This window comes from Sphaeramia orbicularis, chromosome 8, assembly GCF_902148855.1.
Source record: "Sphaeramia orbicularis chromosome 8, fSphaOr1.1, whole genome shotgun sequence".
Lineage (NCBI taxonomy): Eukaryota > Metazoa > Chordata > Actinopteri > Kurtiformes > Apogonidae > Sphaeramia > Sphaeramia orbicularis.
In genome coordinates, this window is record NC_043964.1 from 7,717,102 (window position 1) to 7,732,898 (window position 15,797).

At 36.7% G+C, this 15,797-nt stretch overlaps 1 protein-coding gene and 1 pseudogene across 1 annotated transcript in view; both read right to left on the reverse strand.

The window, feature by feature from the left end:
* LOC115423829 (nuclear protein 1-like) overlaps positions 1-12,057 on the reverse strand; it is a 63,573-nt gene extending 51,516 nt beyond the window's left edge. Inside the window, exon 1 of the mRNA XM_030140885.1 lies at positions 12,017-12,057. The gene's annotated coding sequence lies outside the window, so the exon portion shown is untranslated. The remainder of the gene's footprint in view (positions 1-12,016) is intronic.
* On the reverse strand, positions 9,682-12,055 carry LOC115423825 (nuclear protein 1-like; annotated as a pseudogene).
* Positions 12,058-15,797: the final 3,740 nt, after the last annotated feature.

The window sequence follows — 15,797 nt, forward strand, 5'->3', positions numbered from 1 at the left end:
GGACCCCATTCTCTGTTTAATGAAACACAGTTGATATGAACAGTAAGAGTCAGATAACTCCACAAATCTGAAGCTGATCAGAGTGTCAGTGTGGATGGAAACAGACTCATTGTTGCCATGACGACAGGTAAACCACTATATTACCCAGGAAAAAAGATCAAATTGAGATTAAGAAGCTCTTTTTTTTTTTATGGGAGTTCAGTCCAAGAGGTAGCGTGAAATAAAACAAATAAGAAAGTACCAGACAAGTCAAACTGTGAAAAACAAGTGATGGTTATAGAGTTAGAGTCGAACACTGAGTTTGGATTTAAAAGCATTTAAGGAGATCAATTCAGTCAAACTATAAACTATTATCATGTCATATTATTCCATCACTGTCTGACACAAACACTGTTATTGTTCAAGGTTATATTATTTTTATAGCCTTTATTTTCTCTTACTGTTTATTCATTCTTATTCTGTTTCTTCTGTTGTTTTAATTGCGTGTCCTGTGCATTAAAGTGGACCAGCTGTGGAGGGACATGTCCATGGTGTGTCTCCCACTAGTGTCCTGGTGTGAGTACTGCAGTTATCTGCTCCAGTGTGGACGGGGCCACATGTGACCTCTGACCCTAGGATGTGACCTCTGACCCCAGGAGGCCGTTTCCTGGTTTAATTATGCAGATTAAAGTATGGAGTGATGGAGTGGACGAGTGTGGAAGGCAGATGGAAGCAGACATGATGGTTCTTGTGTTGGTTCTAAAGAGTGGAGGTTCTTAAGGCCTGTGTTGGTTCTAAAGGCCTGTGGTGGTTCTAAAGACCTGTGTTGGTTCTAAAGGCCTGTGGAGGTTCTAAAGGCCTGTGTTGGTTCTAAAGGACTGTGGGGGTTCTAAAGGCCTGTGGAGGTTCTGAAGGCTTGTGTCAGTTCTAAAGGCCTGTGGAGGTTCTAATGGCCTGTGTTGGTTCTAAAGGTTTGTGTTATCAGTGTTCATGAACAGGACAGAGACGGGAATGAGATCTAATTGGACTTCAGTCAACAGACGTAAACAGTCCAGTGTTTGTCCTGGAATCACCATCATTATCATCCTCATCCTCACCTTCATCCTCATCTTCACCTTCATCTTCACCCTCATCCTGATCTTCACCCTCATCCTCATCTTCACCTTCAACCTCATCCTTGTCCTCATCCTCATCTTCACCCTCATCTTCATCTTCAATCTCATCTTCATCCTCATCTTCATCCTTGTCTTCATCCTCTTCTTCACCCTCATCCTAATCTTCACCCTCATCTTCATCCTCATCTTCATCTGCATCCTCATCTTCACCCTCATCTTCATCCTCATCTTCATCCTCGTCCTCATCCTCATCTTCATCCTCTTCTTCATCCTTGTCTTCATCCTCATCTACACCCTCATCCTCATGTTCATCTTCATCCTCACCTTCATCTTCATCCTCATCTTCATCCTAATCTTCACCCTCATCTTCATCATCATCTTAATCCTCATCCTCTTCTTCATCTTCATCCTCGTCTTCATCCTCATCTACACCCTCATCCTCATGTTCATCTTCATCCTCACCTTCATCTTCATCCTCATCTTCATCTTCATCCTAATCTTCACCCTCATCTTCATCCTCATCTTAATCCTCATCCTCATCTTCATCCTCCTCCTCTTCATCCTCCTCCTCCTCTTCACCCTCCCCTTCATTCTCCTCCTCATCCTCCTCTTCATCCTCCTCCTCACCCTCCTCTTCATCCTCCTCTTCATCCTCAGACTCTCTGGGGTTCGGTTGTGTTTTGGGTTTCTGCTGTGGAGGCGTTTTTTTTTTTTTTTTGAACAGCCCTCAGGGCTTCAGATCATTTTACAGCAGAAATGGAGATGGATGGAAAAAAGAGAAGAAGAAGAAGAAGGATTCAGATGGGAGGGTTCAGGACCCACGACAGAGTGGGTGGAGGAAGAGGAGGAGGAGGATGAAGAAGATGAAGAGGTGGAATATGAAGAGGAGGAGGAGGAAGAGGAGGAGGAGGAAGAGGAGGAGGATGAAGAGGATGATGAAGAGGAGGAGGAAGAGGAGTTTTTACTGTTCTTCCTTTTTCTGGTTGAAAATATTAAAAAGTGCCGCCAATCACATTCACCTCTGACAGTTTCTGCCCAGCAACACATGGTTGCTATGGTGACTGCAGCCCCCGGTGACAGGGGGCGCCAGCGAGGGCTTGGATGCTTTTGGTTTAACCCTTTATGACCCATAGAACCATCATGTTTAATTCAACACATAAACACAACTGTTAACGTCCCAAATATAATTAATATTTATGTCATTAGTCCAAAATAAAGAATAAAAGTCTAATTAAACACATGTTTTTATTAAAATGTAAATGTTACAGATCAGTGTTTGTCAACCTTTAAACAAATGTCCCTTTTCATCATCATGAGCCTCCTGCCCCCCCAACCCCGAAAAACATTTGGGAATGGGGGGTATAGCGCTCCGCAACAAGTTGTCAAGTGTGTGTGTGTGTGTGTGGGGTGTCATATATATATATATATATATATATATATATATATAATATATAGATATATATATATACACACACACACACACACATATATACAGATAGATAGATAGATAGATAGATAGATAGATAGATAGATAGATAGATAGATAGATAGATAGATAGATAGATAGATAGATAGATAGATAGATAGATAGATGTTCAGTACCAGAGGAATGTGACAGACGTTACCGCTGGGGGGGGGTCTATGACATACCTAATTACTGCTTAATATTGATATTCATATAGACTAATGCCGCCCATTTCTCAGTGCCCCCCCCCCCCGCTTCCTTATTCCAAACACTGTCACAGACAAAACCCTCAAAATTGTAAATGTTTAAAAAATCACAAAACCCATTAAACGACATAAGTTAATGTTTGAAATAAACTCATTTATTTAAACTAATGAAACGTCCATTTTTCTTTTTCATTAATATTTAATATTTACTCATTAATCTGTAATAGACCCTCAATAATGTGAATATTACTAGAATTTGTCTAATGGAAAAAACGACAATTTCACCAAACTGAATCGCTGAATAGTTTTTGTTGTCGTTAGGGGGTTTTTTTTTTGTAGTTAAATTGGTATATGACACAAAACTTGCCCATGTGATTTCATTAACTGTGTACAGATAACACGCCACTTTTAATTGGTGTGTTATCTGTACACATTGTAAGCTTTCAGCGTGTATGTTTACGCCATATAAAATAGCATGCCATTAGCACGATTAGCGGCTAGCATGATTAGTGGTTAGGGTTAGCAATTAGTGTGATTAGCAGCTAGCATGATTAGGGGTTATGTTAGGGTTAGCGATTAGCGTGGTTAGCAGCTAGTGTGATTAGTGGTTACGGTTAGGGTTAGCAATTAGCGTGATTAGCGGCTTGCGTGATTAGTGGTTAGGGTTAGCGATTAATGTGATTAGCACCTAGCATTAGCGGTTAGGGTTAGGTTTAGGGTTAGTGATTAGCATAATTAGCAGCTAGCGCATTGACATGCCATCAAATGGCATTAAATAACATGCGAAAGGATGAAAATGCGTACATATAACTCGATAAATGCAATAATTGGCATCACATCCAACGGTATTTGATGACCTCAGTCTGAAACTGTAATGGAAAGAACTTTGAGTCCAGCTAGAGTCACATGACCAAAACGAACAGATGTTGATGGATGTTAGAACAAGAGAAGAAGAGTTGAACCCAAACGTGTGTGTATGTGTGGACACACCAGGAAACCACATCAGTTTAGAATTTAGTAGGAGATAGAGGGGGAACCAGCATTCTAGATTCAAAACAACACAGATTTCTGTTCATGTTTATGGAAGGACTGACACTGACATCTACCAGAAGAAAGAAACTCAGCAGCACATTTGGATTGAATGGACAAACCAACATTCCACACTTCTGTTTGGAACATATTTATATAAATATGGGGGACAGTTTAGGGACCATGGACCAAAGGGACTAGTGATGTTAAAGTCCTGTTAGTTCAGGTTCCACATTTAGACCCAAATGATTAAAGTGGATCAGAACAGGAAAATAAGAACAGAATAAACTATAAAAATGACAACTACACATTTAGTCTTTGTTTTTATTGTAAGAAAAGTAGAATTACATGAACATTTATGAACTATTCTTGTCAACTTTAAGGTTTTCTTTTTGTTTTAGTGACAAAAAAGTTAAATTACTAAAGATCCTTTTACAAAAAATGTGAATAATCTGAACAATATGAACGACATGAAATGTTTTATGATAAATCATGTAATTTTAATGTAATTTTGTCTAAGTTTTTGTTCATTTTTTGTGCATGTTTTGTTCTTGTTTATTTTGTTCATGTTTGTAATTTTTTTTTGTAGTTTTTGTTTATTTCTGTTCATCTTGTTCATGTTTCTTCAATTTTATTCCATTTTTGACATTATTTCTAAGTTATTTTAAGGTGTAATGACTTTTACTGACATCTACCAGAAGAAAGAAACTAATCAGTACATTCGGGATTGAATGGAAAAACCAACATAACACACCTCTGTTTTTATGACATTTAATAAATATTGGTACAGTTTTGTGCAGACGTCCGATAAAAAACCGACATTACTGTACATACTTCTGTTTGGAAACATTTATATAAATATTGGTACAGTTTTACATCTGCCGTTTGTTTTGTGTTTTCATGTGCGTCTGTTTTAAGGTTAAACTGTCTTCGTCCAGGTCGGTCTGAGCTTCATCAGCGGGTCAAAGTGAAGTGGCGTTTGGACGTTTCAGCCTCCGTTTCATTTACGAGGCGTTTAATGTCGACTCAATATGGTGATGAAACACAACCGCCGTCTGTCACCGTGACGACGGGGTGTATTTACACGGCCATCGAATCCATCTGATTCCAGATGCAGATTTATGGTTTTAATTGTCAGCCCTTGAACACCAGCCCATGGCCTCGTGATACGTCAGGGACAGATTTATGCCGTTCTATCTCCATATGTAAATGAGACCAGCGGGACGTTTGTTGGGGTCTTAATATGTACATTGTCACAGCTTAATAACATGTGTTTGAAGTTGAAACATGTTAAATAAGCTGTTTGTGGTATTTTTTTTTTATTTTATTTGCTCCTTTGCTTCTGTTTTCTCCTGTTTTGTTCATTTGTGAAATTATTCAACTTTAATAAAGAAAACAGCACAAAAATAAAAACACAATCAGAAACATGAGTAACAACAAAAAGTGAAATGAAGTAGAGGGAGGGGCTTATATACACAGGTGGGAGGGGCTAATGAGAGACAGGTGGGACACACCAGGACGGGGCCAGATAGTCAGGGAACGTCACCATGAACTGTATGAAACAACAGAACAAAAACTTTTATTTTAAAATGACGAGACTGTAGATGCATTTAACTGTTGGTGATTATTATGGTTTGGAATGTATTATTAGTAGTAGTAGTAGTATTATTATTATTATTATTAGTATTATTATTAGTAGTAGTAGTATTATTATTACAAATACATACAAATACATACAAATAATACATAAATACATACAAATACATACATACATAAATAAATGCAGTTAAATGGATATTTCTGTACTGCAGAGGGCTGTTTTTTTTTTTAATTTTGTTATTTTTTATTATTATTGTTACTTTATTTGTTATTTAATTTTATTTATTGTATTGTTATTTAATTTATTGTTATTGCATTTATGTTATTGTATTTTATTTATTATTGTATTTTATTTATTGTTATTTTATTTCATTATTGTTACTTTATTTTGTTTAGTGTTGTTATTTTTTATTGCCATTTAATTTTATTTATTGTTATTGTTACCTCTGCCAGGAGGTATTGTGATCACTTTGCTTTGTGTGTTTGTGTGTGTTGTTTGTGTGCGTGTTTGTTTGTTTGTTAGCAAGATAACTCAAAAAGGTATGGATGGATTTTCTCGAAATTTTCAGGAAATGTTGATACTGGCACAAGGAAGAAATGATTAAATTTTGGTGGTGATGGGGGGTAGATCTGTCTTGGCTGAGGCCTGCGCTCTCCGAGTGCTTTTCTTGTTTGTTGTTTGTGTTTGTTTAAATGCCATAAATGAACCCAGTCTGTTCCTGTACCTGCCCATGTTTCCATTAAAGCTGCAGCTCTGGGTCACATGACCATCAGATGGACGTGGTTTCTGCCCCTGGGGGCTATGGGGGTGGATATGAGGCAGTGGGGGGGTAGGGGTCAAAGGTCGTAGTCTTACAGGTCACTTTAATAACAGACCTGTGTCAGATTCATCCCAGGTTTAATTCTGTTCAGTTGCAGCTCATGTTTCACGATGACACAGAAAAGAATGAGCCTGAAGTGACATTACACATTTCACTGCAACAGGAAACAGAACATTTACATTCACGAAGACTGAAATGGAAGAAAAGAAAAGAAACACCAGAGTTCAGCTCAGATGAACATATGTTTGCAGGATGATGAATGGAACCAAAGAAGAAGAAGATTAGTCTGATTTTTACTGTCGGCCTCAGGGTGATGTCATCAGTTGGTCGTCTGTCTGTCCAAAAACTTTTTGTCTGTTTTTCGTCTTTTTTTGTCTTTTTTTTGTCTGTTTCTCATCCGTTTTTCTTGCTTTTCGTGTCTGTTTTTTGTCTGTTATTCATCAGTTTTTTGTCCATTTTCATGTTTTCGTCCATTTTCTTGCTTTTCATGTCTGTTTTTCAGTTGTTTTTTATCAGTTTTTTGTCTGTTTCTCATCTGTTTTTCATCCGTTTTTCATTTTCATTCATTTTTTTCATTTCGTCCATTTTCTGTCCGTTTTCTGTTTGTTTTCATCTCTTTCTTGTCTGTTTTTCATCTTTTTCTCATCTGTTTTTCATCTGTTTTTTCATCTGTTACTCATCCATTTGCCCTCCATTTTTTGTCTGTTTTTCGTCTTTTTTCTTCCGTTTTCGTCTGTTACTCATCCGTCTCTCCTCTTTTTGTCTGTTTTCTGTCTGTTTTTCGTCTGTTTCTCATGCGTCCTCGTTTCCATGGCATTGGGTTGAAGTGTGTCCTCTGTGAGACACCGTACCAGATCAGATCAGATGTTGGTGGTCTCTCTAGACCATCCTCAGGACCAGTTGCTAGGCAACCAGGGGGAGTTTCTGAAATGCCTGGTATCTCCTCTGCAGTGGTGGTGGGTGTGTGTGCGTGCGTGGTGTGTGTGTGTGTGGGGGGGGGGGGGCTGATCCGGACCTGATTATGTAACCCAGACCTGGATGTGGACCAGAACAGCCACCACCTGTGGCTCCAGGGTCAAAGGTCATCCTCACCTTCCTCTGGTTCTAAATGGAGTTGATGTTGATGAAATATTATAAAATAAATATGAAATAAATATTAAACAAATATTAAATCTGTCCAATAAAAATAAACCCCACACAGTTGAAGTTTATTAAACAGACCAGGACTGATTAGTTTTATAGTTTGTATTTTTTATATTTATATTTATATTTACTGTGTTTGTTTTTTATTTGTTTTTAAATCCTACGTTTTTATTTGTGTACGTTTTTCTATATTTGAACTGTTCCAATTTATTTATTCTATTACGTATTTATGTTATGTTTATTTATGGATGTGGACCAGTGTGTTCCTTCCACTGTTGCCTCATTGACGACAAATAAAGGGATTGATTGATTGACTGACTGACTAATTGATTGATTGACTGATTGATTGATTGATTGATTTTTAGGTTAAATCAGCCAATGATGTCAAATAAAACTCTAGGATAACTGACCTCAGATGTTTTAAACTAAAGTCTGTTGAGTAGATTTGAATAGATTTAAAGTCCATGAATGAAACCTGTTTCTGTCTGTGATCTGTGTTTTTTTCTGATTCTTTTTCTTCTTTTCTTTTTATGTTGTCTTATGTAACTCCATCCTGTTGCATAACGTGGTTTGTAAAACTTAAGTTCTGATTCAGCACATTTTGGACTCAAATAAAAGATCAGTTCAACACTTTCACATTCATCATGCTCTACTTCCACCTGCTGGACACTGGACACATTACAACACATCAGGAAACACAAATACCGCCACAGAAGAAGAGTTGAAACAGTCTGGAAACTAGAACAAGCAATAAAACACAAATCAATTAATGGAGAAATGAAAAGAACGAACAAATTTTAAAAATGAATAAAATAACCAATAAATGAAAAGAAATGAATGAAAATAAAATGAACAGATATTAACAAAATAATCAATAAATTGAACAGATATGAACAAAATAATAAAATGATCCGAAAATTACAAAATAATCATGAATTGAATCAAAATTAGCAAAATAACTAATAAAACAAACAGAAATGAACAAAATAACGAACAATATGAAAGAAATGAACAAAATAATCTCTAAAATGAACAGAAATGAACACAATGAAAAGAAATGAACAAAATAAGCAATAAAATGAACTGAAAATTACAAAAAAAATCAATAAAATGAACCAAAATTAGCAAAATAATGAATAAAACAGACAGAAATTAACAAAAATCAACAAAATGAAAGGAAATTAACAAAATAATGAATAAAATGAACCGAGAATTACAAAATAATCATTAAAAAGAATGGAAAATTACTAAATATTTAATAAAAATCAAAAAAACTAAATAACCATTAAAATTAACTGAAAATTACAAAATAGTCAATAAAATGAACCAAAACTAGCCAAATAATTAATAAAATGAACAGAAATTACAAAAAAAAAAATATCAGCAGAATAAACGGAAAAGAAAAAATTATCAATAACTAGAAAAATGTACATAATTATCAATAGATTACACGAAATAATGAATAAGAAAAACCATCCAAATTCAATGAAATACAGATGAATTGAATCAAAGTGAAGGTGTAATGTTCAGTTCAGCTCACATTGAAAATTTCTATTGACTGGACTGAACGATGGTGTCCAAAGTACGTGGACGCTGAACCCACTGGGTCCAAAATCATCCTGTTCCTGCTTTTATCATGTGTTCTTATTTCATGTCCTTGTTTTCATCTTTAATTCCTTTCATTTTCCGGTTTATTTTCATTTTCATCACCTTCGACTTTAACCATTACAAACTTTAGAACGTTTTTCGGTTTTACATCTGGAGTTTGTGTTCAGTTACTGATAAAAACCTGATGATCAGACGGAATATTCAGCCTCAAAACTCAGAATATAATAATAAAAAATAACAATAATATAATTATTATTAATAATAAATTATAATAATAATCACATTATTTCAATCGTGTCTTTTGTTAAGATGTCAAAACATTGAAGATGCTATAAGCTAAGCTAACATTAGCAGGCTAATGTTTACAATGACAGTGCAAACATGTGAGTACTTTTAAATGTCACGATTTGGTTTTACAAACTAAATTAAATATTCAGTTCAATATTAAACTTTATTCTGTTTCCTGTTTGGTTTTTTTGACCAAACTGAGGCTATGATGTCATCAACTATAAGCTAACGTTAGCGGCTAACCCTCACATTCCAACCCTAACATGGTTTGTTTGTTTTTTAACACAGGTTTTATTGCGATAAACTGATCATGCGACTAGACATTCATCTGTTTGGTTTTTGTGTTTAATGGAACACAAACATTCTCCTCCTTCATCCATTTAAATTCAAACACTCACATGGTTCAAAACCTTTTAATGTACAAACTTTAGAAACACTTTCATTCATCACCAGCCAGGCGTCGCCAGGTCAAACCGGCTCGGTCCAACCCGGGCCCAGGTGAAGGGGCATGGCCCAGGTGAACCCCGCCCCCCCACAGAGGGCGGGGGCGGCAGCCTGCAGATCCCTGGATCCGTGGTCCAGGTTCAGCGTTGCCGTTGGAGCTCGGCTCCTGAAGTCTGGATCAGTTGGCAACGAAGCCAAAGTCGGTGTCGGGATGAGCCGTCCGGGTCGTCCTGGGTGGAGATAGCAGACCATTAGAACCATTAGAACCTTTAGAACTGCAACAGTAGACCGTTAGAACCAGAACAACAGACTGTTAGAACAGTTACAACTGGAACAACGGACCATTACAACCATTAGAACTGGAACAGCAGACCGTTAGAGCCGTTAGAACTGGAACAACGGACCGTTAGAACCGTTAGAACTGGAACAGCGGACCGTTAGAACCGGAACAGTCAACCGTTAGAACCGGAACAGTCGACCGTTAGAGTCAGAACAGCGGACCATTAGAACCGTTACAACCAGAACAGTGGACCGTTGGAACCGTTAGAACCAGAACAGCAGACCGTTAGAAGCATTAGAACCTTTAGAACCAGAACAACAGACTGTTAGAACCATTAGAACCAGAACAACAGACTGTTAGAACAGTTAGAACCGGAACAGTGGTCAGTCAGAACCGGAACTGGACTGTTAGAACAGGAACATTGTTACAGTCAGTAACAGAACCACAGTGAGTTTCTGTTAAAATCCTTTCTTTGTTTTCTTCCGTAAAACTAAACTTTCAGAATTAGAATCTGATTCAGATTGAGTTCAGTTTATTCCAAACTCTGCCTCTGAGCCGCCCTGAAGCTAATGTTAGCAGGTTATAACGCTAAAATGATAAAGTATACACTAGGTACTTTTAGATCCACATGTAAAACCTTCAACTTATATATTAACACAGAGAAGAAAGTAAAAGATTCAACGTATGTCAGATTTAAATGTATATGTTTTCATGCTAATAGCTTTGTGAAGCTACTAGCATGGTGGTACAGTCTGCTAAAGGCTAACCCCAGCTAAAGTCAGCTAAAATACAAATAAATTCAGTTTTTATCAGCATCAGTTAACGACAACTATATTATTATTTATCATTATTATATTATATTATTATCATCACTATTATTATTATTATTAATAATATAATAATAATCAACATTATTTCAAACTCGTCTTTTGTTTAGATGTCAAACATTGAAGATGCTATAAGCTAAGCTAACAATAGCAGGCTAATGTTTACAACGACAGCGCTAACATGTGAGTACTTTTAAAAGTCACGTATTTGGGTTTACAAACTAAATTAAATATTCAGTTCAATATTAAACTTGATTCTGTTTCCTGTTTCTTTTTTTGACCAAACTGAGGCTATGATGTCATCAAACGCTAACGTTAGCAGCTAACCCTCACATTTTCACACTAACATGGTTCATTTGTTTTTTTCCACAGGGTTTTATTTCTGTTTGGTTGTTTTTGTGTCTAATGGAAAATAAACCATCAGGGTTCTAACGGGTCGGATCCACAGGTTTCAGAAACAGATGTATCTGAAGGTAAACGAAGGGTTAATGATCTGAGGACAAGCAGAACCATGATCCACTAAAACCACTAAAATAAAACCCCAAACACACCGACCCAGTCGTCATGGTTACAGCTGATACAGGGTGAAGGTCAGTACCAAACAGACAGAACTGAGTCTGGGTTCAGCTTAAGCAGTCAGAGGTTCTGGAGTCATTAAAGTTCCACAGACCGGGTCCAGGTCTAGGATTAAACCCAGATAACAGAATAAAGGATTTCACCCTGGGTCCAGTTCAACCCTCTGGTTCTGGTTCTGACTCACCTCAGTGTTTTCACTCCTGTCCTGCTTCTGGTCCTGCTTCCGGTTCTTCTCGCTGTTCTGCAGTTTTTCCACTATCTTCCGTTCATGTCCTCCAGGTTTGGGTCGTTTTGTGTTTTCACTGGACTCCTTCTTCGTCCTGCCCTTCCTGGACGAGCCCTCTGCGCACACACACACACACACACACACACACACACCCACACACACACACACACACACAGTTACCATGGGTGCTGGTCAGTACCAGATCAGTACCAGGTCAGTTGGTCCCGGTCTGTCCCAGACCCACCTGTGTACTTGTCGGTCAGGTTGTAGTACTCATATTGGTCATAGTACTCCTCCTCAAAGCTGGTGGCTTCAGGTTCTTCACGTCTACATGACTCATGGTGGTTCCACAGAAAGGTCTGGATCAAGTCTGCTCTGGGTTCTGGTCTTGCTGTGCGTGTCCTGTGGGTCTGGATCAGGTCTGCTCTGGTTCGGGTCTTGCTGTGCGTGTCCTGTGGTTCAGAAAAACACTCTGTGTTGTTTTTCCAGATGAGGAGGGTTTATAAGAGCAGCTCCTCCCCCTCCTCCTCTGACCTCCTCCCCCTGCTCCTCCTCTGATTCCTTTCTCTAAAACTTTCCAACCACTGATTCACATGTTGCATCATTTCAGCAAAAACAAAACATGAACAGAAAAACCCTGAACCATGTGTTTATTATTGATCAGCTGTTTTAAACGCTCAGGTGTCCAGGTGAACATATTAAACACACTTTAACCCTCTGGTGTCCAGGTGAGTATATTAAACAAACTCAGGGACACTGAAGGGTTAATGTTGGAGTTTTGATAATTTTGTCCATTTTTTAAAAATGGTTATTATTAAATTGTTAAAGTCATTTTGTTTCTTTTTGTTTCTTTTGATGATTTATTGGGTCCTTGTGTCCTGGTCTGGATGGGATCTGGTTTCAGAGATTTTGGGGGTCTGATGTGGACTCTGGGGGTCTAATGTGGACTCTGAGGGTTAGTGTGGATTCTGCTGGTCTATTGTGGTCTCTAGTCTAAGTGCTGGTCTGGTTCTCTTGTCCTGGTCCTGGTCCTGGTCTTGGTCCTGGTCCTGGTCCAGGTCCTGACCCTTAGTCCAGACCTGGTTTCCTTATCAGCGTCTGTCGCTGGTCTCACAGCCTTGACCTGATTCCAGTCGACCAATCACAGCGCTCGGCCCAGTGTTCCGTCTGGTTCAGGCTGTTGTTGTTTTATCTGTGGTTCAGAGTCAACGTCGTCCACATGATGAAGAACACCAATAATCATTAATCAAATCTCATAAAAACATGATCAAACTCATTGATCACAACAGTGTTAGCTACAACACACTTTTATGCTAATCTTATGTTCATGGTAAATATACATGGTACATATATGGTAAATATATATAAACACTAGTAGAATATTTGGTTTTTCTACTTCAGTTAAATATTCTGTTAAAATATTACAGTTGAATCAACTTATTCTATTTATTTTAGGACAATCTTAAAACCTTTGTGTGATTTGAGTTTTAAGCTAACATTAGCTAGCTAACCATCCCAGCATGATCATGGTGACAATACTAGCAAACTGATATGTTATTAATATTCATCCTTTATAAAGAATAATTAAAAAAAAAATACTAGAAACCACTTCAACAGGACACACTGATCACACACAAGTATTTGTGTTTTATTCACTTAATTTATAAAGTATAATTTGTTTTAATGTTCTGTATCTAAATAAGAGGCTACATGTACTTTACACCACATGCTAACATTAGCTAATGCTAATCTGTTTGGCTAAACAGTTACTGTGTTTGTTACGGTAAATAAACAAAACATCTGCTAGTTAAGTTTAAAAACATGAAGGATGTAAACAGTGGATTTGAAATAATTATGTACAGTGAAATAATGACTTATCTCAGCCGCAGTTCATTAACATGAACAGCAGCACTAACGTGGGACGCTAATTGGTTAAACAGACGCATTCAGGTGGAAAATGAGCGAGGATTATTATGATTAATAGGAAATACGATTTAATGTAATAAAGTTGAATTTAAACCAGATCATTTATTCAACTTTTTTGTAAACTTAATAAGTAAATGTTCTGAATTTCTTCATAAACTCACTGTTATTGTTACAGGATCAACATTTCAGTCCAGTTTTTTTTTTTTTTCCATTTATTTATTTGTTCACTTTTACACTCATTTATGTGACTTTTATTCTTTATAGATAATGTGAAGAAAAACCTGAAAGTGATTATTTTAATCCTAAAGTAAAGTTCGGTTATGTTGTTAACGTGTATGTGGGGTGAATTTGAAACGGGTTCAGTAGGTTTATTATCATAATTAGACAAACCCAAGGTCAAAGTTCACCTACAGGTTCTTAAAGCAGGACTTTGTCTTTTAAAACAGGATCCATTTGACAAACAATGAAAACTCACAGCCATTTACCCTTAAAGACCCACACATACTTTAATGTCACTTCAAAAATTAATTATGTAACTGTTATTATGTGTTTTATCCACATTTATTGCAATAATATTCTCTGTATTTTCCATTTTTCAGTGTAAATCCTGTATTTTTCTTATATTTAATTCTCTGATCATGTAGATGTTCATTAAAACTCAGTGAATTCAAAGGTTATTTGATCAGAACTGAAGTAAAACAGACATTTACAGTCAAATCTAACACTGACGAATGTCTATCACCATATTTGGTTCTTTTTTATTCATTCTGTTTATTATGTTTATCTGTTTTGGTTCATTTTTTGCCTATTTTTTCATTTTTTTTCATCCATTTCCTTCAGCTTGTGGCTTATTTTTTCATGTTACTTATTATTTTATTGCTTTATTTTTAATTTGGTTTGTTGATTAGCTCGACAATTTTATTTTGCTTATTTAATTTCACTGCATTTTTTTTTTTTTTTTTGCTTATTTTTTCATGTTATTTAGGATTTTTTTTTTTTTTTTTTTTTTTTTTTTTTAATATTTATGTGTTTGTGTGTGATTTTATTTATTCTTTAAATCTCAGTGTCCTCCATCCACTGTCATTGATCAGAAGGTTTTACTGGAGAATCAATGTTCATTTTATTGATTTTATTGATTACTTTGGTTGTTTTGTTAATTTTTTCCCCTTTTTTTTGCTTTTTCCTTCAAATAACTTCAGTTTGTTGCTTATTTCATTCATGTTACTCTTTCTTTTGTTGATTTATTATTCATTTTGTACATTTTGTTGCTTCTTTGATTTTTTTAACTTCATTTTAGTACCTTTTTGCTTCCTTTTTCCCATATTTTTTTTGTTTATTATTTTGTATATTTTTCATTCACTTTTGTTCATTTGACTCTAACTAAACATAAAACAAACATCTATCACCATATTTGGTTCTTTTTTAAAAAAATTAATTTTATTCATTTTTTCTGTTTTTCTTCGTTTCTTGCCTACTTTATCTTTTTTCATACATTTTCTTCAGATTGTGGCTTGTTTTGTTCATGTTACTTATTCTTTTGTTGATTTATTATTCATTTTTGTACATTTTGTTGCTTCTTTCATTTTTTTAAACATTATTTTACTACATTTTTTGCTTCCTTTTCCCATATTATTGATTATTTTGTAGATTTTTCATTTACTTTTGTTCATTTTAACTCATCAGCTGAACATAAACCCAGTGTGTTCCTATTCACTGTCATTGATCCAACTCCATAGGTTTTACCTGGGGACATCAATGTTGGAGAAGATGACGGTGTTTCCACGGTAACTACGGAGCCTCTGAACATCCAAATATGGTCATATCTGATGACCATGAACAGATGAAAACTGTATTTGACACCAATCTGGATGTTGGGTCTTTAAGGGTTAAAAACATTCTGAACAGACACTCAGACCTGGCAAGATGATGGGGAGGAGGCGGGGCAGTGGGTGTGGCAGTGGGCGGGGCCAGTCTAACCCCTCCCCTCCAGTGGCTGATGTAACCTCGGCCCATGTTTCTTCTCTTTCGTCTGCTTTTCGTTCCGTCTTCTCTCAGACTCTGGTAAATATTTGCTGAAACCTGATCCGAGCTGCTCCAGTTTGTCCTTGGGTCGGCGCCGGATGGACTGAGCAGTGGCAAACACACCCGTCTGTGGTGGGTCACGCCCTGGGTCCACGTCCAACCAACCAGGTCCAAGGATAAGACCTGAGTCTGACCTGGTTTCATCCATAAACACTGGGTCGATTCTGCTAAACACAGAGGGTT